This window comes from Mastigoproctus giganteus, chromosome 6, assembly GCF_048544385.1.
Source record: "Mastigoproctus giganteus isolate SK-2022 chromosome 6, ASM4854438v1, whole genome shotgun sequence".
In the NCBI taxonomy this organism is placed as follows: Eukaryota; Metazoa; Arthropoda; class Arachnida; order Uropygi; family Thelyphonidae; genus Mastigoproctus; species Mastigoproctus giganteus.
Genome location: NC_143580.1, coordinates 81,054,250 through 81,080,576, shown reverse-complemented (window position 1 = coordinate 81,080,576; position 26,327 = coordinate 81,054,250). Strand labels below are relative to the sequence as shown.

The 26,327-nt window shown below is 38.2% G+C and overlaps 1 protein-coding gene across 4 annotated transcripts in view; it reads right to left on the bottom strand.

The window, feature by feature from the left end:
* The window catches only part of LOC150084435 (dual specificity tyrosine-phosphorylation-regulated kinase 4-like), a 268,389-nt gene that overhangs the window by 120,186 nt on the left and 121,876 nt on the right, over nucleotides 1-26,327 (bottom strand). The window lies entirely within an intron of this gene.

Here is a 26,327-nt window from a genome sequence, read left to right as displayed (position 1 = left end):
CCTGGTGCAAAAAGCATGCAAGTTGGACGTTAGAAGACTGGAAGAAGGTGTGCTGGTCGGATGAGTAACGTTATTTACTCCATTCCCTGGATGGTCGTGTACGGATTTGGCGTCAAAAACATGAGGCTCTTGATCCATCATGCATGGTATCAAAAGTGCAGGCCAGTGGAGCTGGGTGTATGGCGTGGGGCATGTTTCACTGGCAGGAACTTGGACCCGTGGTGTATGTGGAACAACGTATCAGTGGTCTCCGTAATCGTCAATTGCTTGCTGACTGTTATACACCCCGCTATGTTACGCTTTTTCCCGAATGGCGATGGTATCTTCCAAAATGACAGTGCGCCGAGCCATCGGGCACTTGTTCTACAGGAATCGTTTGAGGAACACAGTTCTGACTTCCAGCATATCGATTGGCCTCCAAACTCCCCCGACCGATATCAATCCCATAGAGCACTCGTGGGACACTGTGGAAAGGCATATCAGGTGTCTGGATACACCAATCACCTCCATACCTGCATTGCTGACCGTTTTACACACAGCTTGGTTGGCCATACATCCCTAACGGTTCCGACATCTTGTTGAATCAATGCCACGTCGGATAGCTGCTGTACTGAGGGCAAAAGGAGGACTTATGAAGTATTAGGTAGATGGTCATAATTTAGTGTCATAATTACTCAGCGTGTATGTATATAGTGGAGTTGCTAGTTTATGGCTAGGGGCCGCTTGCTAACAAAAATGGAAAAAAAAAAAAAAAAAAGAAATGTGATAGTCCAAAGGTAAACGTGGTGAGCAGTGTCCTTCAGCCAGGTTACTGGGCCACTTATCCTCCACGGAAACACTGCATTCTGCAAATTACCTAGATATGCCCGAATATGTAGCCACGTGTATTCTGTTAGCAAGAGCAGGCACCACCACACCGGAGCTTGCACGTGCGCGATTTCCTCAATAAAAAATTTCGTTGCCGATGGATCGGCTGAGATGGTTCCATTCCATGGCCTCTTCGTTCCCTGGTTATTGCACTTATGGAGTTCTTTGTATGGGAGGTTACTTAAAGGACAAGGTATATGCAAAAAGTTAACAACGTCACAGAGTTAAAAAATCGAATTGACCAGGCAGTGACTTCCATTTCTTAAGAAATGCTTCACAACATTTGGAATGGAATCGGCTACCGTCTTGACATTCTACTTGCTACCAAAGGTGCCCATGTAGAGGTTTACTGAAGTGCGGTTATGTGATAAGAAATTCATTTGAGTTGCTTTATTCAGTGCAGTAAACCATTTTACAATATTTATTACAATAAACCATTTTACAATATTTATTACAATAATTTTAATCGAGCTTCATAATCAGGTGAATAATTTATAGGCACCCTGTATTACTTTATGAAACTTCTCGGAGTAGATTTTCTTGATCGATGCTATTGTTATATCTTAAAAAGACGAAAAAACAAAACAAAACAGTTCTTAAATAACTAGTGTCACTGAACTTCATTCGCACATCTACAGCCCGTTGTAAGATGAAAAATCTTACATGTTAATATATTAGAAATGAGTGAGATTTATTTAAATTAAAGTTTAGGAAATAGCAAAATAGGACAGTAAACATTACTGGTCACAAATATTATTCTGGGTCACTCACAAGGATTAAAAATTAGACAAGGTTGAATTAGAGAAGGGAGCGGTAAGCTGTTAGCAATTAGAGGTACATTTCACTTCGCACCATGGTAAAGAACAAAGGGATGTAGACTGAACATTGTCGGACATTCCTTTTGATCCGGGGACACCTGGTGACATCGGTCAGGTAGTATTTTGCTTGGGTTAGCAATCACCTTGGCGTTTGACTGTCGGCGATCGCAGGTTAGAAGAGAGTGTAAACAAATCTGTTAAAAGCACTAACAAAGTGACGGCGAACTTCAAAGCAGTGGCAGCCTGGGAAATTTTGCAAATTTATTAAAATGAGCTCTGAAGGTACAGCTGAAGAAAAGTTAAAATGCACGAATAGGAGATAATGAAAGTGAATATAAAGGAAAAGATTGGTTAAAAGCTAGAAGAAGGGGGCGGTGCGTAATTGAGATGGACAAAAAAGGAATAACTGATGAAAACTGTCCTGTGCTGGACTGTACTGTGCTGTGCTGTGCTATGCTGTGAGCTTCGGAGGAGTTTTTGTTGGTTTTGGTGAAGATGAGATCTGAAAAAAAAAAAGTTAAGAAGTTAAGATGGAATAGTGAAGGGTTAGATAAGTCTAGTGCAGTCGTAAGTTAAGAAAAGTTAGTGGAGTTCATAATAGAAAAGGACAGTCGAATAGCCCGTTATCGGAAGGCAAGTATGCAAACGACTGAAGTGTGTGAAGAAATAAACCTGTCCGTTATAGGAAAGTAGTGAAAGTGGCCAGCGTGAAAATAAGTAATGTAAGGAGAAAAATAAACCTAGGCGATCATCTGAAGGCAGTGGCAAAGGCAAGGCGAAAAGTTGTAATCCCGAGTCCGCCAGAATAGCTGAACCGAAGTTAAGTAGCAATATCGAGGACGAGCCCATAAATTCCTAAAAGACACAGTGATGCCCTATCAAGACGTAGACCAGCCCATTGAGGAACGAAAGGCCCTACAAAAAAATTCCTGTTCAGTATCAGAAGTAAGTGTTTAATTAACATGAGTATTCGCTTGTAAATTATAGGACTCTAAACAAGGGTTAGGAATTATAAGAGGGACATTATAACATATATAATAAGAGATATGTACTTAAAAATGTGTAATTAAGATAAAGTTCTCTAGATAAAGGTAAAGAGATGGAGATTCATAGATGTGGAAAATTTCTTGAGTAACATAAAGTAAGGTAACAGTTTTGGATGTGTTATAATTCAGAGGGCTTATAGAAAGAGTGTTATATATGTGATACACTGAACTGTCACACTGAAAGAGATTACCCTTAATGTTGCAAACAGAGAAATCTTATTGTTAAAAAGGGAAGATTGGAATGTGAGAGACAAGCCTGATCTATTAGAATAAAAAGTGATTTATTCAGAGAATGTTTTACTAAGTAATGTATAAAAGGAGTCGCATAAGAAAGATGTTGTTAGCCTTGTGATATAATGGAAGAAGTTGTACAAGAATATAACTAAACTTAACCAATGATTTTATGCTTGTACTGTAATAAAACAATACTAATTATAATATGTACTGGATCATTGAACAACTTCATTTATGTAAATATATGTAATAAAATCTTGTGTATATTTTAAACGAAGTCTTTGTTTAGTCATTTTGAACACACAGCCTGTTCGAAGGGAATTAAATTAAGAAGTTCCATTGAATTTGGAATTCTCCTGTAAAGTAAGGTCAGATGTGTAAGTGGGGAAATTAAAATAAGGTGGACAACAACTCATATAAGGGAATAAAATAAAAACAAAATAATTAATATAAATAAAATAAAAATAATAATCATGTATTCCACCGTGTCCTGACAACGCATACGGAACCTGAATTTTCGACAAGACTTAACCAAACTGTGCAATATTTATTTATTTGGTACTTCTCTCCCACTCCACTCGCTTCTCTTTCGGGCGCCTCCGTAGCCAGGTGAGCAGGAGCAGCAGTGCGTAGCACACGCTTCTTGATTAGACCGGGGTTCGAGCCCGTGACCACCAAATACGGAGGATGAGGAAAGGTCAGGAAATGACCACCGCATATCCTCGGAGCAATATGCCCTTAGTTGCTATAATGCTCCAAATAACAAACAAACAAACAGCTTCTCTTTCCGGTGTTAAAATATATGATTTATTAGTTTTATAGTATAAGTTTCATTTCCTCTTGACATGTGTAAAAAGCTAAAGACATGTGTAAAAAGTATCACCGTTAACGAAATTTTACTTACGCAATAGCAAAGAAATTTTGATTACCTTTGGTTGTTTAACCCTTTTCCACTCACAAAAAAGCGGTTTTTATGGACGATTAATACAGTTTATTCACCTGAGTTTTTTTATACCGCAAGTAATATAAAATAAAGTTAGTTAATAAGTCAGTGCGTAGCATTTCAGGCACGTTCGACTTTTTTTGCTTAAATGAAATCAATTTGTTTCTTTTTCTTTGATTAATAAAGTGTAAAGTAAATACAGCTACCTCCTTATCAATTAATTACTAAGATTACTTTATAGCACACTTAATAAAATTATAGTTTTACTTTCCCTAAACGTAGCAGCTCAATTTAATTACAACTGAGCAGCTACGGTTATATATACACCCATATATCTTCACAAGTTCACGTTAACCAATACACGCGAAGCATGTAGAAACTGTTTAAAGCCAACAATACTGCATTAAAACTATATTTAATATATGAATTTATTTATTTTTTTCAAATTTTATAAAAAAAAATAATAATAATTGCCGGATTTCTGTTTGTCCGATTTTAATGAAATTTGGAATGGTTCAAATATAAAATTTCATGAAAATCCGTCCACCGGGAGTCGAGTCATTAGATGCTGACATGGCGAAGACAGTAGGCGCATGTGCATATATAGGAAATGTGGCAATAAAATTCCAGGACCAGGGCAATAAAAAGAAAACAAATTGAAGGAACTCAAAAATTTTTTTTTTTTTCTTTTTCAATTCAAAGTAATCACCGCCTGATTGAATGCTCTTATTATAGCGTCCTAAAAGTTTCTGAAAAGAGTCAAGGAAGGCATCCAGAGAGATGATGATCAGTTTGGCAGTTACTTTTTTTCTTTATATCCTCAACATAATAAAATCTCTTTGCTGCTAGATCGGGGAGTAGGGTAGATAGTTGATCTGTACAATGCCATGTTTCGCTAGAGATGTCTTTACAGAAAGTGCGGAATGCGTGGAGGCGTTGTCGTGCAACAAGAACCAGTTGCCTTTCTCTCGAAATTGTGGCCTCACCGGGAAACGTGCTTCAATAGTCTTTGAAGCACCTATACATAGAACGCAGCATTCTCTCCCATTTAGGTACAAATTCTTGTGAATCACACTCTTGATAAACATGATCCACATCGTCTTTATCCTGGACTCCTGTAAACGAAACTGTTTGGTCTTTGGTGATGATTTTGAATTCCACTGCATGCTCTGACGCTTCGTCTCTGAATCATACTGAAACACTCAACACCCATCTCCAGTCGAGAAAATTAGGATTGTCTTCAAGTCTGGATGAAGTCTTCCATCCATGATGACACTCTTTTGTTTCTACTGCTTATCCGTGAGGCTGTGCTGCACAAATTTTGTACTGAACTTCCTTTTCCCTAAATCTTGATACAGAATTTGACGAATCATCGCCTTAATTAACATTAATATTAGCAGTGGCAAATGATGCAAAAAAGCAAGCTTATACAGCATCAGCCAAAACAATTCCATAACAACAAATGGAAGTTTGTTCCAACAATCAACCACCCATTAGCTAAAAGCAAACTTCCGCACGTCTATCCTGCAACCGTCCTGCCTCAGTTTGAATTTGTACCCCCTCATGTGTGTGGTCTGTGTAAAAATCCCATCAGTATTAGCTTGCTCAATCCATTGAAAGCCTTAATCCAGACGCTGCAATTTGCAGGACAGAAGCCAGGTCCACATTCTTCCTAAAATGATGCCTCCAGACCTGTATGCAGTACTCAAGATGTGGCCTGACCTAATACAATAGGATAATCACCTCCTTACCCCTGCTAACTAAATTCCTGTATTTCATTGACAAAACACCATGAACTGTCCTGGCAACCTGTCTGCATTGCTCAGAGAATTACATATCTGACTGCACAATTATCCCCAGATCTTTCTCATTTCCCACTACCCTGGTTGTAGCACCCCACGGTTGGTACATTACTCTGGGTGTTATCCATATCAGTACTCTGCATTTATCAATGTTAAACTTCAATTACCATTTCTCAGCCCATCTGCCAAACTATTCTAGATCCGTTGCAGTAGCATACTCTTATTAACCACCCTGCCAACCTTTGTATCATCTGCAAACTTGGACATTAAGCCTGATATGCCGTCATCAATATCATTGTTAAATATAGAAAACAACAGTGGCCCAACACCGAACCCAGGGGATTCCACTAATAACATTAGTCCATGAAGATCAATGTCCATTGATCACTACTCTCTGGCTTCTTCCACTCAACTATCTTAATTCACATCCAACTCATCAGCCATCATTTTGAGGGTCAAACTACGATCTCTTCCCACAGTTTCTCCAACTTTTGCAATTCTGTCTTCATTTCGAGAATTTAACGGGCGTCTACTTCTTGGGTCATCGCAAACATCCTGATGTCCGTCCTTGAACCGTTTGTACCGTTTCAAACACACTGGTAGTATGACTTTACGTTTCATCACCATAAACAATTTTTAACATGTCGTACGTTTCTGTTTCAGATTTTCCCAATTTAAAACAAAATTTGGTATTCGTTTACTGCTCCATTGCAAAATCGTGACACGGAATGTTAATGCTACTAACGAAACTGGTTGTTACTTTCTACCTGTTAGCCAACTGGACAGTCTCTGTTCACCATCTGTTGGAGGAAGCTTGAACTACAACATTGCACTTTCATTTATTTTCAGACTCATCGAATATGATTGCAACAGCACCAGTCCGGGAACTTTATTGCCCCGCCTGTGTATATATGTATATATATGAACGCGCCTAAAAATCATATGTGAAACTACCAATTCTGTACCCTTCCCCACAAGTTTCTCGAACAGGCCTTGCTGTGATTATACTCCAACCAGTTGGATCCTCATCTAATTCTTTGGACTATCCCATCCCTCGCGAAAGCCAACCTGGTTGCATGATCACTTCGCCGTTTATTTTCTCTTATCTGCTGTATGTACTGGGAAACTTTTGTACCGCTAGGCGCAACAGTTGATATGGTGTCACTTGGGAGCCATTCGGTCATCTTGCTGGAAAGCAAAATTTATAGTTACGCCTTTGAATTCTGTACAGACAAGCTTCGATAGTGGGTGTAACATACAATGTGAAAGCGCTGGTAATGAGTGAATGCGTGGATGCAGGTGTTGCTAATGAGTGAATTTCAAAGTTTGATTGCATCTTAAGTAAATAAAAATTCATCAAAAGTAAACCACTCCTCTTAAGCAAATCTGCAAAGTCTCATTCTTTAAAGCAGTGGTGTCCAACCTACGGCCCGCGCGGAAAGTGAACTAAAACAGCATTTAGATTAAATTTTATAAATTATCAACCAAAATTTTCTCATTAAATGTTAAGTTTTGTTTAGTAAATGTTGTTGTGTATTGTACTTAATAAAATTTTCGAATATTTTTAATTTTACGTGTATCATTATATTTATTTATTCACCTTAACATTGAAAAGCAGTGATCCTTTCCAGGTTGTAAATTTTCTAAAGTGAGCATTTAAAAGCAAAAGTAAGGTATTTTTCAAAAAAACAAAAATAAAATATTTTTTTTCAAAAAAACAAAAGTAAGTCATATTTTTATAATTTTAATAAAATCTAAAAAATAAATCGCTGACAGATTTTTTGCACATAAAATAGTTGGGAGTTTGCATTTTTTATAAAAACGTTAATATGAAAATAGAAACTTCCATTTACATGTAACAAGATATGAATAATATAACATACCAATTTTTCTCAAATCACTCAGTGCGGCCCGCGAAACAAATCTAATTTTGAATATGGCCCCTGTACAGGAAAAGGTTGGACACCACTTAAAGGAATCGATTTGACTGGGCTTAGCATTATATATCGCAATAACAAACAGTCACATATTCAGTGCATGATTAGTAGAATATGATCACTAAATGGCTGCAAAAGGTTTTGATGAAGTTTGACAACTGTACAGCATATTGTGTGTTCCCTTTACACCAATTACATAAAAATTAGCATTTTTTCCCACCAAACACCACTTTAAAGATGCAGGCACTAGACCATAGTCGCAAGTTTTAAATGCTATTACCGAATATGGGTAATCAAGTGCCTACTTCTGCATCTGGATAAAAGGCCTCAACGGAAAGCTGATAAGATAAGGCCATTGTGTTTCTACGGAATGCATGGAATTGTGTCAAAATATCTACAGTGTAAAACTGTTTTCATAGGGCTGGCTTCTCTGCGACATTATTGGTGGTGCCTTTGAAAAACTCTTGTAATGCAGATGACAATTTGTTTGCTGACCTCATATTAATAGCTGCTGAAGTCTAAAAACGAAACAAATAGCCTACGGACGATAGCGAAGACGAATTAAAAGTCATATAAAATGGTGTTTCGGTTTCAAAGGCTGTACCATATTTAGATACGGTTAATTTTTTTGATATCGCAAGACATATTATTCCGAGGATGGTGTACAACATAAAAACGACTTTCTTGAAAACTGAATTGCAAGGCGTGATGTTTAAAAGAAGAAAAAAAGAAAGGAAGAAAAAAAAGCAATTTAGATCAATTGTTGATTTAAAAATGGGTTCGTTGAAACATTACAGTTCTGTTCGTTTGACACTCAGTTTTTGTTTTTGCTATCGATAATTTTTACATAATGTGTGTACAAACACACACACACGGAAGTTTCGTTATACTTGTATAATGAAATTTTCCTCAACTCCCTTCGAGTTCATTATGCACGGGTGTAGGAATTTTGAGTTTAATTTTTAAAGTTTCTGAAACAAAGGTGAGTAGGGTGGTTAATGGCAGTAACTAACTATACAATTTCAACAGCTCTAATGAAAATGACTTGGAAGTAACCATGCACAATCCGATAGGAGGTTCTCTGAAAAATTAGACGACCTGCTGGGATAAATAACTCATGAGATTCTATCGATGATGTGCAGGAACTTTTCCAGCACAGAGAAAGAAGTGATTATTGAATTATATAAAACAGTACTTACCTTGAATACTACATGCAGGCTTGGAGATTTTCTTTTAAGAAAGATGTGGACCTGTTAGAAAGGAGAGAGAGAGAGAGAGAGAGAGAGAGAGAGAGAGAGAGAGAGAGAGAGAGAAGGGCGACGAATTTAATTAAGGACGCAGAGTGGTACGCTTATCAAGAGAGACTTGAGTTCTGTAAGTTTACATTGTTCTGGAAATCGGGCATCTGCAAGGTGGCCTGATTGAGGTATTTAAGTCTTTAAGAGAGTTGAGGTCTTAAGTAGTTGTGGAGACTTGAAATGTGGATGTTAAAGTGGAAAAACAGATGTTCCTATTCTCCGTCCACCAATTCCGAAACTTCATTATGCAACACACTGAACTACAGGCGGGAAATCCACAGAATTCAAGTGAGAAAAATAAAAAGCCAGGATCACATAAATGTCTAGATACAATCGGATGGTTAATACCATCGAGCAGTCTCTGAAGCTGTGTTCAAAGCTCGTTAGACTCATGCAGAAGACACTTCCCAGATGGTATTCTCAACATCATAGAAATATTGCATCGGGAGGCAGTATCAAATCGTTTAGGCTTGTAATTCCAATGTCTAAAGTCTCTGGCCAGCTAATAGAAGACATATTGGACTTGGAGCATATTGTTTTGTGGAAGGCACCACCCGTGGTCTCCTACATCTACTCCATGTGAAGTACAGACAATCTCTGTAAAGACCAGAAAAAGGACACTTGGAACAATCATTTCTATATGGTGTTCTCGCACATCAAACAGCCATCGCCTTCTTCCCCTATTAAAAGTTGTAAAAGTGACTAAGCCCTTCGCTGAACATTTGAGAATTGAAATAAATGTAATTTCGAACCCTGTACTGAAATAAAGGCCCATCCTGGCGAATATGATAAGCCGTTCACAGTCTGAGATCTCTTCTCCTGCACGCTAAACAATTTGACGTGTTTCAGATGAATCAGTTTTTTTTCTTTTAAATTTAATTTGTATGTATTATTATAATATATAGTTAATTTAAACCCATATGGAATTATTCCTTGTGCATTTACTTTAAAAAGAGTATTATTACATTGTAATTTAGATTATTAACGTTTGATTTGTAAATTTAAGGCTATAATTTTTGCACTGCTAATAAAGATAGTACTTAATTTGTTATGATTAATCGTGAATTCTTCTCCCTAATAATATTGTAGTTGTAAATACTTTCTCCATAAATAGAACTTTCTTGAAATTTTGACTGTAAGAGCATTCGACCAATTAATCCTGTTAGTTGTGAGGAAAACATTTTGGAAAAAACTGAATTTTTAAAAAAAAATGTGAGTTTTTTTTTCCCCGTAAGGTTCATTTAGGTTTATATTTAATACAATATTTACACATCTACTTAGTGTGATTCGCGTAGACATCAGGTGGCACTACAATAACTGCCATTATTGCTTTTCGTGAACCCAAAAGTGCGCGTGAGAAATGTTGCACTTATGAAGTGCGGTATATTTCTTGTCGATGATGTAATTTTTCCCCTTTTCGGAGATCGGAGTTTATTCAGTCAACTGCGTACGTTACTTATGGAAGACCTGTTTATCGATTGGTCAGTCGAAGTTGTATGCTAGGGGGAGAAATCCTGTCTTACCATTAAATATTTTCATAGGGATTATGAATATTCAGAAGGCTATGCAGATATTTTTACCCAAAATGGTATTAAAGTGTCTTTAGGATCCTTGCACTTTTAATGCCAAACAAATCTACCAGGTGTCTGCGGCAACAGGTTGTTGAGAAGTTAGTTTGGCGGGTGAGATGCACAGAAATACATTAAGCTGTTACCGTGGAGACGCTGACGTCAGTACCTTTTGCTGTGGAAATGTAAATGATAGGCATTTAAACTTGTAACAAGGAAAGAGGGTTGCCAAACAAAATGTCAGACAAATAACGACTTGAAACGTTTCATTCCGCTAAGGGAAACAGGCCAACGGGGCGCTTAATTTCTCACGAGCAAGTACGCTCCTGGTAAAACTGAAAGAGTAAGAAAAAGATGCTCGTGCATTGATTGCTTGTGGAGCTACTTCGATTCTCGGGCACGATATCTTCTGCGAATAAAGGCTTCTGTATAAAGAATTCCTCCACATCCGAGCTGTTCGTAAAAATTTCCAAAGTTTCCTGAATATTTATTAGAAGATCGGGACTAGTTAAAACGCATGAGGCTGCTTGGGAGATAATAGAACTCTCATTGTAATTTATCTACTGTAATTATATTGCATATAAATCCCCTTGTTCTGATTCATCATTTCCATATAAAGAATTATATATGCAAATTGCAGAGAATAGAAGCATAACGGCATTCTACTTATCCCTCCCTTGGTTTCATAGGCGTTGAGGAGGTGCAGAAGAAATTTAAATAAACCGTGCGCCGTTTCTGTGTTGCATTGTATTCTTTGGTATTAGGCGCATTATGGCCTTGCTGTCCTTGCGCCGTAAAGTCCTTAAACAAACAATCTTTGGTATTAATTAAACCCAGTCATTTTTCAGTAAGAATGCAGTATTAGTGTCACTTTATCACTGTAACATCTACCCATGTAACATACTTCAAAACATAAATACATTATTGGTTGACTTCTTATTGAGTGATTAGTTTTAAACCCCTCTCTGACTTATGTGGTTGTGCCGGAGTATAATATTTTTTTTTTAATACATGGGTTCATAAAATTTATTTTATTTCTAAACTTAACAGTTTTAACCCACCTAAACGAAACAGATGAAGCGTATGACACGATAGGCAAAAATATGAATTTATAATACAGCCAAAGAACCTTCTGATTCAACCTCTCAGTCTTTCCTTTTAATTCTAACTATGGAGGTTGTAAAATTTTTAACCTTATTTACCAAATATTCTATGTGGGCAGTAAAAGTAAAAATGTCATCTAATACAACTCCAAAGTATTTATCCCGAGAACAAGAGGTATCTGCTTATTATCAATAACTACTTTAGGAGGTCTGTTGTAGTTGAGCCTACCTTTAGTAAGCATCATAACAGTTTTATTAGTAGAAATCTTCAGTTTATTGTCCAAAGCCCACTGAACAAGGCTATCAAAAACTATACCTATTTTATCCTCAATTTGCTGCCTAGATTTACCATGCACCATCAAGACCAAATCAACCGCGTAAGCTATCTTATGGCAATCAGACATATCATTAGCTAACCACAAATTTAGTACCAAATTCCAGAATACTGGGCCCAGCACCAATCCCTGAGGGCAGCCGAGATTTACATTCCTTTCGTATTTCAAATGTTGTGACCTAACTGTAATTTTCCTGTCACACAGATAACGTCTAATCAACTTATAAATTAAATCAGGACACTTCAGCAACCTCAAAGATAGCAGAACACTCTCAAACCATACGATGTCGAATACCCCTTCAAAATCGTATAATTATCATTAGAATGCATACTAAAATTAACTAAGTCATTAATCGCATCTTCAGTAGAACACCCCCTAGTAAAACCATATTGACTTGACACCCAGTGCACATTTTTTTTTCATTTTCATTTATTAACACACGACTATATATACATTCTCAAGATACATATTAATAAATTTATATACATACTCATATATTATGTGCTCCTTGTGTACATATTCATGTGTGTGTGTCCTGGTATGAAAGGTGGCTCCTAGACATAAGCCCATCTCCGCCTATTACTCCTGTGATAGCTCAGAACCTCTGTAAAACAGGCCTGAAAAAAGTGTTGTGTCAGTTCATTTCGTCACCAGGGACCAACCAACACCTGGATCACATGTTCTCTGTGTGTGCTATAATGCACAAATCCCTCACCCAACGGATGAAGTGCTATACCGGTAGGTGCCAGCAATGCCGCCCCCAAGGCTGCCCAGACTTGGAGGCCAGAAAAAAAAAATCTAACTAGGGACAATGTACACTTGTCGAAACAAAAGCAACATTATAAAATTATTTACATGTAAATAGCAAATACATACATACATTTAGAATGACATTAAATTAACAGTAACACTAAGAAAAACATTAACACTTAGATTAACATTATCTCCACTTAGAGTCCATCCACAAATGCAAGCCAGCATTTGGGTATCTAGTTGCAGAAGATCAACTCGCACTATGATCCAGAAACCTCCAATGAACATACTGTACAACAAGCATTTTGTAGTCAAATGTGCAGCACTTTCATTAATTGTTATCCTGCAATAGAGTTCTTAACTCCTGTCTTCTTTTAAAAACTTTGGCCGAGAATTCCTGAAGCAAAGCAAAGATGTCCCAGCTCTGAACCAAGAGAGGTAAATTATTCTCCATGAGGTTTGGTAACCTATTTAGCAATTCCTGCCTGTCTGAAGCATACAGTCCGCATTCAAAGATGACATGTCTCCAAGATTCAACCTCACCTCACGAACAGTAGGGGTTAGATTCTAATCCTCTTTCAAATAGTTTAGCCCGTAAGCCATGTACAGTGATTAAGTAAGTCGTCGTCATGGTGGGAGCAAACCAAGAAGACACCTTGTTCATTGCAAAGCTTACAGCTGGAATGAACCCTCTTGTAATGGTTCCAAACTCACTGACATCCCAACGTTGCTGCCAGCAATTCACAAGCTCACCCTAAATTCTACGTTTTTCCTCCTTTATGTTGTTATTTTGGTTAGAGGTGGTATTCAGTATTTGTAACGGCCTTCCCTTCTTTAAGTTATATCCAATACCCCGGAAAATAATGTGTAAATCCAAAGGGATGGTACCTGCAATGACCTGCAAGGCATTTGTCGACACTGTCCTGGGGACGTGTATAAATGTAAGCAACATTGTACGTTGCAGGGACAGAAGCTTAGCTTTAGTTGTAACCTTGGTAGCAACCTGCAAACCAAATACCAGCACCATAAACCACAATGGGAAGAAATTTCATTTTGTAGTATAATGCCAGAGTTTTTTTTGGATAAACCCCATTCCTTACGGGAAATTCTAACAACTGTAGCTACAAACTTTTTGATTTTTTTCATTTATTTCATTAACATGTACATACAACCTGAGACGATCACCTAAAGTTAAACCCAAATACTTGGTGTTCTGTACATATGGAATTTGAGTACCATATAGGGTTACCTTTGGCGGCCTTCCATAATCGAAGTGGTGTTTAAACACCATGAAATTGGTCTTGATGACAGAAATCTTTACTTTATTTAAACCCAACCATGCCAATAAATCATTCAAAACTGACTGAATTTTTTGTTCTAGAATTTGTCTTGGTCTTCCCTGCACAGCCACCGCCATGTCATCTGCATATGCAACTTTGATGAACCCTTTGCTATCCTTTGTGAGCCACTGGTCTAGCACTGCGTTCCAGAAGAGAGGTCCCAAGACTGAACCCTGAGGGCATCCTCTGGAAACGGTAGTCGTGTGTGATAAATGATTTGCACATACTCTAATTTGTCGGTGCTTAAAGTAAGATCTAAGGACTTTGAACAGGTAGTCATCACACTTTGCCATTTGCAGTGATCTGAGGGCACTCTCCCACCAGAGGGAATTGAAAGTGCCCTCAAAGTCAATAAAAACAGCAAGAACATATTTTCTGGTTGCCTCCTGAATGTAACTGAACAAGGTAGCAAGTTAGCAAGGACGCAAGTCATTGCGTCCTCAGTGGATCGTCCTATTTTGAATCCGAACTGGCAATCAGAGGAGAGTTGATGTTCAGTAAATAATTTTAAAATCCTTGGGGCAATCATCCTTTCAAATAATTTGCCAAGATTGGCCAATAGATTTAGATAAAGCTCTGGGGTTTGTTTTTGTCTTTCCCGGTTTATGCAAGATTTTTAAGAGCTCAAGCATCCATTCAAGAGGGAAAAACCCCTCTAGCAAGCATTTATTAAATAAGTTTAATAAGGTCTCAGGGAAGAACTCATAAAATTTTTCAACCACTTGATTCTCAATGAGGTCAATGCCAGGCATTTTTATGGTTCAATTTAGCTACTGCAACCCCTAGCTCAAGTATGTTAAAAATGCCAATTTCAGTTGTTCCTGTATAGTCTCGATTAATGCGTCTAATTTCCGCCTTGTCAGGGCTGTCCATATAAGGTAAGTCTTCTGGAAAGAGGCTACCCACTGTCGCTTCGACTGTAGATTCCCAGTCCGAAGTTTCTTGATTCTCTCTAATTACAGTATTGTAAATATCACCACACAAAAATTTATTTCTTGAAAGCTTATAGATTATACCCCAAGGGTTAGTATTTCCTGTTTCCTCCACCAGACGTTGCCAACAGTTTTTCTTGCTATCAGCAATTGCTTTATGGTAACCTTCCTCAAGTCTCTGTAATCATTTTACAAAGCTTGAGTGCCTGCGTCCGGTAAATGCCTATTCCTTTGGTATGCTTTTCTTGCTTGTTGAGTTTGTTATCTCAATTCAGCTAGTGCTGAATGTCGTCATGTGACAGAAGCTCTTATTGCCTCTTTTCTTTTAGTCGAGTAGGCCATCGCCTGATATAAATGATACTGAACCAGAAAGAGATATTCTTTTGATGTTAATGATTGCTTTATCATCTCCATTAAAATTTGTATTCCGCTATCCGTGAAACTTGGTCCAGTTCACCCTGTCCATCTGCAAATACCTTAAATCCCGTATTGTTGTATCTACTTGTCTATACCCGGTAAAACTGTGAAGGTGATTGCTCGATGGTCACTGTTAATTAGGTACGGATTCACCTCCCAATCTTGCACTCTATCTACCAGATTAATGGAGGTTAAAGTAGCATCTATATTAGGTCCACCATTTGTCATCGAGAATGTATATGGTTCATCAGGTAAGTTCTTTACACAGAGATTATGATCCAAGATCAGATCAACCAACTGCTCACCTCGAGCATCAGAAAAGCTGCTATTCCATAGTGTAGACTTAGCGTTGAGATCAGCTGTAATTAGTAAGTTGTTAGCTGAAAATCTACATATCCTATCAAGTCTGTGTAAGGCTGGCTGAATATCTTCTGATGGAGGAAAATACTTAAGACACCAGATAAAACGATTGTTCCCTGGAGGAAACCAGGATACAAATTGTGGTAGCAGAAGATTCACTTGAGATAGTTCACAAAAAAAAAAAAAAAAACTATTATATTTAGGCCACCCGAATAATTAAATTCATCTGCCGTGCTGTGTCTTATGTCTGTTAATTGCGTGTGTGTTCTATGGTCGATTTGTCTGTTTGCTGGACGAAAACCCTCAAATTTTGGGGATAAAAACCTTGCTATCTACGCCTGAGACCGACTAACTCAGTCACTGAGAAAAAAAGCCCATTAAAGTTCCTCGCATCATCGACGGAATTCGAATCCGGGCCTTTTCCACCCGGTGTGGGGAGGACGGTGTCGATACCACTGTGCTACACACGCAGACGAGATAGTTCAGAAGGGTTCGATTTGATTAGCTTTCTTCTTTGTTGTATTCACATACATGAAATATTCCTTGTCTCTATTCTCTGCTTTGCTCTCTTCGCCAGTGCGTTCTCATACGCAGGCTTGGCTTCCCTGACTTATTTGCGGTACTCTTACATATTAACTTCTACTTGTTGTACGCTTTAATACTTTTCATCGCTCTGTAACTGTCCCATGCTATCTTTTTCTGCTCTATTTGACCAGCCAGCTCCACAGTCATCCATTTCGGTACCTCTTCCTGTAATATTTTCTTAAACGTATGTATGCGTTCGTGGCTTCTGTGATTTTTGCTTTAAAAGTATTCCGTAATTCAAATGTATTCGCCATCTCTCGGCAATCCCCTCATTTCACAGATGCCATATAGTACCTTAAACTGTCAAAGTGCCCTCTATTGAAGTTAAAATCCGTGCCTTTACACTGAGTGGACAGAAATCATGGGATACCTACCTAGTAACGGGTAGGCCCACCTTTCGCCCAGATAAGTTCAGTCACATGGCGAGCAATTGAGTCCGCTAGTTCACGAAAGCGTTCCACAGGTATTTCCATCCATGCTTGCTGCACCATTGTCTATAATTCTGTCAGTCGCACTCCTGGGTGGAGGATCGAAAGCTCGAACGGACCTTTCCACAGCATCCCAAAGTTGCTTCACAGGGTTCACATCCGGTGAACGGGGAGGCCTTTCCATGGTGCTAAAATCTGTGGAATTCTCTTCGAAACATGTTCTAGTCACCAAAGCTCTGTGGGCAGGCGCATTGTCCAGCTGGAAGAGTCCATTTCCCTGTGGGTACACGATGACCATGAAGAGACGTGGATGGTCTGAAAGGATGGACACGTAACCTGGACTATTCAGAGATGCGTCTAGACGTAGCAGTGGTCCCAACGTGTGCCAGTTGAACACACCCCAGACCATTACCGACCGTCCATCTGCCTGAACAGTTTCTTGTTGACATGACAGGGGCATAGCGTCTCCAGATACGCACCCTCCCGTTCGCTCCAAATAATTGGAAACGGGACTCGTCGAACCAGGAGACCCGTCTCCAATCATCCGAGGTCCAGTGCCGATGTTCTTTCTCCCAGTTGAGGCTTAAAGTCCTGTGTTGTGATGTTAGTAATGGGACTGTAGTGGGTTAGCGGCTCCCATAACCTGTTGTGGTTAATGGTCGCCTGATGGTCTTGGTGGAGACGTTTCTGGTACCTCTCGTTGAAGTCAGCGTTGATTTGTGCCACTGTAGCTCTCCGGTTGGCTGAAACAATGCGAGACAGATGTCGACGGACACGTTCATCCACCACACTCTTCAAACTGTCGAACGGGGATGTACAATTTCTGTACCACCTCCGCGATAGAGTGACCCATGCGTCGGGCACTCACTATCATCCCTCTTTCAAAATCAGTTAACTTATGATGTTTAGCCATACTGACATGGAATTACCATCTACGTGACTGCAGTGTACCTATATACCTGCCAAGCGGTGGGTTCGTCCACTAGCGAGACGGGTGACAGTATCCAGGAACCAGGTATATCTTCCAACTGACGATTGCATGATCATTTCCTGACAATGGTTCTTGTACTTTAAACTCAGTGATACCATCTGATTCGTTAGTAATTATGAGGTGAAGAAATTTTCACCCGTAGTACCTTCGCTAACATGCTGGTATAAATAATAATAATCACCTAGCTTATTTAAAAAAGTTTTTCCCCATGGTGAGTTTCACTCCCAATTATTCCAATCAATCTGGGGCAGATTAAAGTCACCCATAATAAGACATTCACGCTTGCTTGCCCATTCCATACGCATGTAAAGACTCTTGCCATATTCTTCACAATCTCTTGGTCCGTAGATTTCTCTCACCCTCATTGTTCCTTTGCTTCCAACTTACTCACATCACACAGATATCTGACACTGTGGTCTACCCTGCTAAAGGATATGCTTTATTTCGTCAAATGACAGAATGTTCTCGACCGGGTATACCACTGAACATAGCTTACGTTTCATTTCCACAATTTTTAATGATGCTTCATATTAAAAAAAAAAATGAATACTACAAGCGTGGAAATGAACTTTTCGCAATTCATTAATAATTACAACTTTGATTTCGCTTTAGTGTCACATATTTGGAAGGATTTTGCATCGAATTCTCAGAAAGAAAAGCAATAGAACTACCTACACTATGAACAAACATCTATTTTTAACATCTTCCATCCCTTGATGATACAGCGGGTCGTACACCTGACAACTTTTCGACACTCTCTCCCTCGCTCGTCTATTTGTGGGGCCAATGTTTCTCCACAGTGAATCATCAGTGCGGTTCTTGCTCTCTTGCTTGTTAACTTTGTCTGCTGTTAAAATATGCGAAAAACTCGAAATAGATAAATTAACAGTGCTATTTTTAATCTGGATATATGTAAGGTATATTGTCTTGTGTTCCTTCATGATCACAAGATATTATACCTTACTCATATATTATTAACCATGAATTACGGGAAAACATAAAAACTGTAATAAATCTAAAGTACTTGGTGTATGTATATAAATGAAAATTTAAATGCTGATCGTTAGAAGTTGTGTGATTGAATGAATAATTCTTATTTATATTATGGAAGTTCAAATTCCAAAGAAAGGAAATACCTCTGATTGTTCTTGTTATAACAAGAGAAAAGCACACTTGCTGGATGAAAGTAATTATTGATTTTTTTTCTTTTCTTTTTTCTAGTATCATTTTTATCGAAAGTATAAAAGTTTAGGACGCTCTACATAAAAATAATGAAAAAATCGTTTGAAATAAAGAGGCGGCCTTTAAAGATCACAACCGTTTCAACTCCAGGAGTCAAATTAAAAGCTTGTGCTCTTCGAAAGGTGGACACGAACTAGGTTTTATTCTGTTCTTTCGCGGAAAATCAAAAAGACAGTTATTATACAATAATTAAAATCAAACACTGTTTGATCACGGGAGCATTGCCGAAACTACAGAAAGTATTCTGTTCGCAAGGAACTATTGTTATCTGTATGCAATCAAAAAAGAGTACAAATAAAGTAATTAATAATTAACAACTAATTAAATTAAAAGAATTAACAAGGAATAAAATACAATTAGAGAGAGTGCCTACACTCACCACAGGAAGCACCCTGCAGAATTCCGTTGTAATGGCGCTACTTCTATCTGTATTCGAGCAAGAAGACTTCCTTTTTTGTGAGGTGAACGTAGATACCTCACAAAAGATAATGAAATAAAGGAAAGAAGGACAATGAAACCACAGGTATTGATTTCTTCGGGCGGTACTCGCAATTGTAGTTCCTCAAAAGTCGTATTTCCATAGCGATCTGCTGAGAAACAGCCAAGAGTTCCTAGTTCCCTACTTCTTAATTCTTTACGAACAAAATATTTGCTGTTGTTTCGGCAATACATTCACGCGGTTTAAGTGTTTAATGTTAATGTAACTTGGTGTGATAGTACCAGTATATTTTCTATTCTTAGTCTTGAAGGCATAGTTTAATTCTTCTTTTCATTCACATGTTGCTAATTTGGAAGGCTGAACGGAAGAAGTGCAAGCGAAAACAAAAATAAAAAAGAGAAGGTTATCTGGCAAGTTTACGCATCTCTGACCTAGTCTACTTTAACTCACGTATAAAACATTAAAAAAAAAACATATATATATATATATATATATATACTTTTACCGGAGCAACACAGGATCGTTGACATCCTTTCATTAAGTTCATCCGCCATTGTTCTTCTGATAAAGAACGCGATGTCACCATCTTACTTAGAACAAAATGATGTCCCTGGCAGTTGCATCCCATAAGGTGGCATCGTCGACTGGAAATATGTGGGGGTACGGGCAAATAGGGGGACACGTGCAGTATCTCCAGAGTCGGTTGGAGGGTATTCGAAGGGTAACATGATACTGCAAACCACATGATAAAAAAAAAAAAAAAAAAAAATCATGTGAAATAAAGATAGCTCTGCGGAGTTTGGATATCGTGGCCAGTGGAAGCAGTTCGGATCGGATTAGTATAGCTATAAAGTCTTCAAGATAGAATGCTGAACGGGAGTTCATAGACAGACGGCGACACCCATTATACACGCTGGAATATATCCATGACGTGCGATCCTGTATGCTGGCATGAATCTTACCTGAGTAAAAAGTACGTGACACGATTACACTTAGACCTCGTGCACTAAAAACATATTTTAGCTGTCTGAGACGCGCTTAGTGGGTGAGCTAAACGCGACGACAGCATTTAACATTATGGAAGTTCACATATTTTAGTTGACCCTGTTCGGAAGGAAGCGGAGCATCTGCAGTTTGCCAACTTTTAGGACATTATGCTTAGGAACACAGACCATGTTTTGTGCACGGGAAATGGAGCACACCAAACGTCGCTGTTTACCTACGAATGTGGGCTACTTCCCAATAGTCGAAATTATAGCCTTTATTGTACAGATTTTCGCGTGCTTCTTCATCTAGAACAGGGGAGAGACTAAATCTGTTATGTGCACACACGAGGAACATCGATTTAGGGACGTTAGTGAAAGGGACTAACTGTGCCATTTCACTATGTGTCTATATTCGTAAAAGGTTCAACAGAGTCATATTTAGTGACCGTCAGAGGTCGCTTTCGACATGCGTAATTCATTTCGTGAATAGCATTCAGGATTTCCGTTCCCTCATAACAGGCTACTGTTTTCAGGCCTGTTTTTCTGCCCTATACAGAAGTGTGTGTGTGTGTGTGTGTGTGTGTGTGTGTGTGTGTGTGTGTGCGCGCGCAAGCGAGTTGCGGGGGAGGGGAGATGAATTGTACCGATAATGATTCTGTTCCTTCGACAACAAAATCTAATTCACATGATGTCTCGCAAATTTTTTGTCTTATAAATTCTTCTCTCTGGAAGTCAAAAATTGACAGTATCAGATACTCTCATGAATTAAAAATTCAAGAGTTCCCCCTCCACTTTTCTAGCTCTCAAAAGTTGTTGAAACTAATATAGAAACATTATTTCTAAATTGAAAAAAAAAAAAAAAAAAAAAAAAGAACAAAATAGGGGTTGCTTTTCGATCTGTGTAAAAAAAAAGCTTCCTGTGGTAAATATAATTCTTAGGAAAATATATAGAAAAAAAATTAAGGAAAGCCAAAATTTTGCAGTATTTCTTGAATTATCACTTTCTTTTATTAATTTCGAAAAAAAAAAAGTGATTATTAAAAAATCGCTAAGAGAAAAAAATATAAAAGTAAATGCTAATTCAAAATTGCAAAAGGAGCATATTAAACCGACGAAAAAACATGTATCTTATAGGTTTATACAGATATATTTTACAGGACGAAGCAAGATTTCCCCTCGTTGTAAGATACGAAATGTATCTTTCCGGTCGGACTATGCACGAAAAGAATTCTAAAACGTATGCAGGATTTCTTTAACTTGATGCAGATACTCTTTTATAGGAGTATCTGCATCAAGTTAACATAAGTCTTTATCCCGAATCCCAATGAATTTTTAACATGTAGCTGATAAACATGAAAGTAATGTTATATTTATTAGCAACATGTTCAAAATGCATCTGGATTTCTCCACACGTCACTAAACTAAGCTGCGTATCATATTTAAGCTTGCTATAATAAATGTTTAAAGCGAAATCAGAAACTTTTTTTTAAGAAATTACTGTTTATCCATTTTTTATTGTTAGTTAAATACATATTGCAACATAAAAAACAAAAAAGCTAATTATTATTATTAACATCTCTTTTTATTTCAACATCAGTGGGCACCCCCCCCCCCCCCCCCGAAACAGCCTGGTTCGGCTAGAAGGGTGTACATTATAAATATTCAAGGCGATTACATTGATTGAATTTAAAAGATAGGGAAACACACTGTATTTACAAGTAAGTCAACATTGACACTGAAGTTTCAAAATTATGAAAGCGGTACAGGCAGTAGTTCCAGTTTATACTCTTCTTTCAGGGTTGAATAGCCGTATGCATCAGTCTGCTATTACAATATGATTTTACAAAACAAAAGCTTGTCTTTTCATATAAAAAATGCTGCTATCTTGATGAGAGGTTAGCTGACGAATAATCATGGTACAGTTCAAAAACGAAAGTCGATGACGAAACAATATAAATTTGCAGTATCTTTTACACTCAATAATCAAGAGTATTTTCACTAAAATTTAAATTTAATTAAACTGAACGTGGTGTAATCAATGTTGATTTACTAAATTAGATACTAACGTGGTTTAATAGTGTATAATTTAGTAAATCATCAAGAATATTTTGAATTTTAATTTCAGCAGGGACTTTGCGATTTCTTTTACTGAAGTTATACTTTCGTATAACCGCTGCATGCTTGAGCATAATGATTAATGCTTTTGTAAATTATTCAATCAAATAAAGCCTCTAAAATAAAATTTATAATTCAGGTTGTTTGGTTCTGATCGAAGCAGATCTGTAAAATCAGTTCACAAAAATCGTTCCTTTGAAATACTATGTTTAAATTTTAAAACTTTTAGACAAATTCGTCGCATTTTATATATTTGTAGATAGGTCACAATAAGAGGTGAAGGTCAATGTTCAATTTAAGAAGAATAATTAAAAACACTCGGCATTACAAATTTCTTTTATTACCAATCGCAATTTATAATTATCAATAATATCAGCTACTTCATAAAATAGTTTTAAATTAGGTTGGTTGCATAAAATTTCTTTGTGATCCATGAAGTAGCCGCAGATATTGTAATTTTCCTTCTGTGATTGGGCGGCATGCATAAAAAAGAAAAAGAATAGAGCTAAACGTCTCAGAGATCCAAGTGTTTGTTTACGTTACAAAAAGCACTGGGATCTGAATTTACTGGGCCCTAAATTTCAGGTCCCAATACATTCAAAATGGAAGGAAAGAAAGCTAGAAGTGTCACAGTCGTTTACTCCTGTGCTTAGTGACAAACTTGTATTTTTCGGAAAATATGACTCTATTATGGAATGGTTACATCAACGAAACCTTATATATTTTCGGTCGTGTTGTCTTTTCACACATAAAGACGACACGATCGCTATTCTTAAGGGATGTTTAAGTCTTGAACTGAGAATTTTTACTTTTTTGCGTATCTGCTACAATGACCAATAATCCAGTAGCTAAATGAGTGACAGCGCTAATGTATCCGCATAGTTAGTGACAAGTGAACATTTCTTTAACTTTGATAGTACTGTTGATGGAAAGTTCAGCTATCATAGGAAAATAAAAGAAATGATAATAACATTGCATTGTAAATGAATTCACTGCGTGAAGTCTACTCTTCTCTCTACCACGTCAATATTTGATGCTCTCGTGGGTAGATCTCACAGTTTGTAAGACCGCCGTCCTCCCACACTGGGTGGGAAAGGCCTGATTTCGAGTCTCGTCGATAACGTGAGGAAGTTTTATGGGCTTTATTTCACAACGTGGTTGAGTTAGTCGGTTTCAGGCTAGGGTAGCATGGTTTTGCCCCTCCGAGAAACTCCGGTTTTTCATCTAGTAAAACCGAAAATCGACCACAGAACATACGCAATTTAGAGACAATATACAAGGAGCAATATGGCCTTAGTCGCTGATGCTTCTACACCAACAACTGTTTTCAATATTTGATCCTTCGTTGGATTATAGTGACACTTTTATCGTTTGAATCAAGCTCAGTAAGATTCCTCCATGTGAAACAAAGAAAGAGAATTGTCTTCTACTTTAATTAAGTAATGAATTATTTTTGTTTCTTCGCAGGCTGTTTTATTGAAACACTGCCTTTTACTGTGACTGTTTTTTCTTCTTCTTTTTTTTTATTTCACTTTAAATCTGCAGCCTAGTGTAGGCGTACTTCTTAACAAGTCTGTAGTGTAAAACGATTTTTCATTATTCTACAAATGTGTAGGGAACTTGTTTTCACTGAAAGATTACGTTCTGGGATAAATCATGTGGGTTGAAAGGTTAAGGGTTAAGATTTTTCATATACTGTTGCGAGCTACAGCCAGTCAAAAAAATTGCTCCTCCAGCTACTCAGTGCTTGGATTAGACTGGATTAAATTTAGAAAATAATATATTTTTATAAAGGCATTCCGGGAGTTACTTGTTTCTAATGATTATTGGAAATATTTCTTCAAAGTGAACTGTATTCTTCGTTCATCAGATGCGCAGCGTATTTCAGATAAATTTTAAACCGAAAGAAGGTATTTTGTAAGAAAAGAAGGTATTAATAAAACACAAAATAATATAAGTGGCGAAAATTAGGCTTTATTAGTATTAGCCCTATAGTGCAAGGAACCCACAGACTTTTGCTGCATTGGCTAAAAGTAGAACCCGGCTAAGAAATTCCTGCATTAGAAGTTTTCCCTTGTACTCGGTTCGGTTTCTTAAATTCCAATTTCAACTCTATGTGTTGTAATGTATTATTTTCCCGGGTAAAAAGTTTTCCCGCATAAAAGGTTCGCGATAAGGAATACACAGTGTATTATTATAATGATTTTTCCCACTTAATACGTTTTTTAAAAATACAAATTCTTTATTTTAATATTAAAAATATTAAACAGTATGAACATTTTGGTAATCAAACAAGTTATTGCATAGCATCATTTTAGTTCATAGTAAATCACCGAAGTAGATTAAATGGCATCGTTCTTGATACAGTCAGAAATCATGGGATACCTACCTAGTAACGGTTAAGCCCACCTTTCGCTCGGATAAGGGCAGTCATACGGCGAGTCATTATCCACTAGTTCACGAAGGCGTTCCACATGTATTTCCAACCATGCTTGCTGCACCGCTGTCCATAATTCCGTCGCATCCTGGGTGAAGAATCCAAAGCTCGAGCGGACCATTCCACAGCATCCCAAAGTTGCTCCTTAGGTTCATGTCCGTGAACGGGGAGGCCATTCCATGGTGGTAAAACCTGCGGAATGCTCTTCGAACCATGTTCTAGTCACCGCGGCTCTGTGGGAAGGTGCATTGTCCTGCTGGAAGAGTCCATTGCCCTGTGGGTTCACGATGACCATGAAGGGATGCAGATGGCCTGCAAGGATGGACACGTAACGTGGAACGTTCAGAGATGCGTCTAGACGTAGCAGTGGTCCCAACGTGTGCCAGTTGAACACGTTCCCAGACCATTACCGACCATCCACCTGCATAGCTTCGTGCGGTTTCTGCCAGATACGCACCCTCCCATCCTCTCGAAATAACTGGAAACGGGACTCATTGGACCAGGAGGCCCGTCTCCAAACATCCAAGGTTCAGTGCCGATGTCATTTCGCCCAATTGAGGCATAGAGTCCTGTGTCGTGGTGTTAGCAATGGGACTCTGGTGGATCGGCGGCTCCCATAACGTTTATGGGAGCTTCCATAACTTACGACGTTTATTCATACAGACATCGAATTACCGTCTACTTGCGCCTGATGGTCTTGGTGGAGACGTTTCTGGCACCTCCCTCGTTGGAGTCGGCGGTGATTTATGCCACTGTCGCTCTCCAGTTTGCTGAAACAATGCGAGACAGACGTTGACGGCCATGTTCATCCACCACCTTTCTCCGCCGCCCACAGCGCTGTTCACGATGAGATGTTATTCCGGAAATGGCGTATTTCCGATACACTCTTGATACTGTCGAATGTGGATAGTGAAATTTCTGAACCACTTCCGCGATAGAATGACCCTTGCGTTGGGCACCCACTATCATCGCTCTTTCAGAGTCGGTTAACTCACGATGTTTATTCATACAGACATCGAATTACAGTTTATGTGAATGCAGTGTACCCATATACCTGCCAAGCGGTGGGTTCGTCCACTAGCGAGAGGGGTGGACAGCGTCGCGTTGCCTAGAAACCAGGTATCCCGTGAATTCTGACCTTTCAGTGTACATGAATCTCATATTGTGAATGCCTTCACAACGAGTTGCCCTGATATTACACTGACTCTAATAAGCAACGCTTTGCAATGGAGGAGACTAATGTTACTTATTCTCGGCGGATACCACCACCCAGGTGAGGTGGTATCCGCTGAGAATCCACTGGCGAAGTGCCGCCTATTCGAGAATCCACTGTCGAAGCGTTGCTTATTCC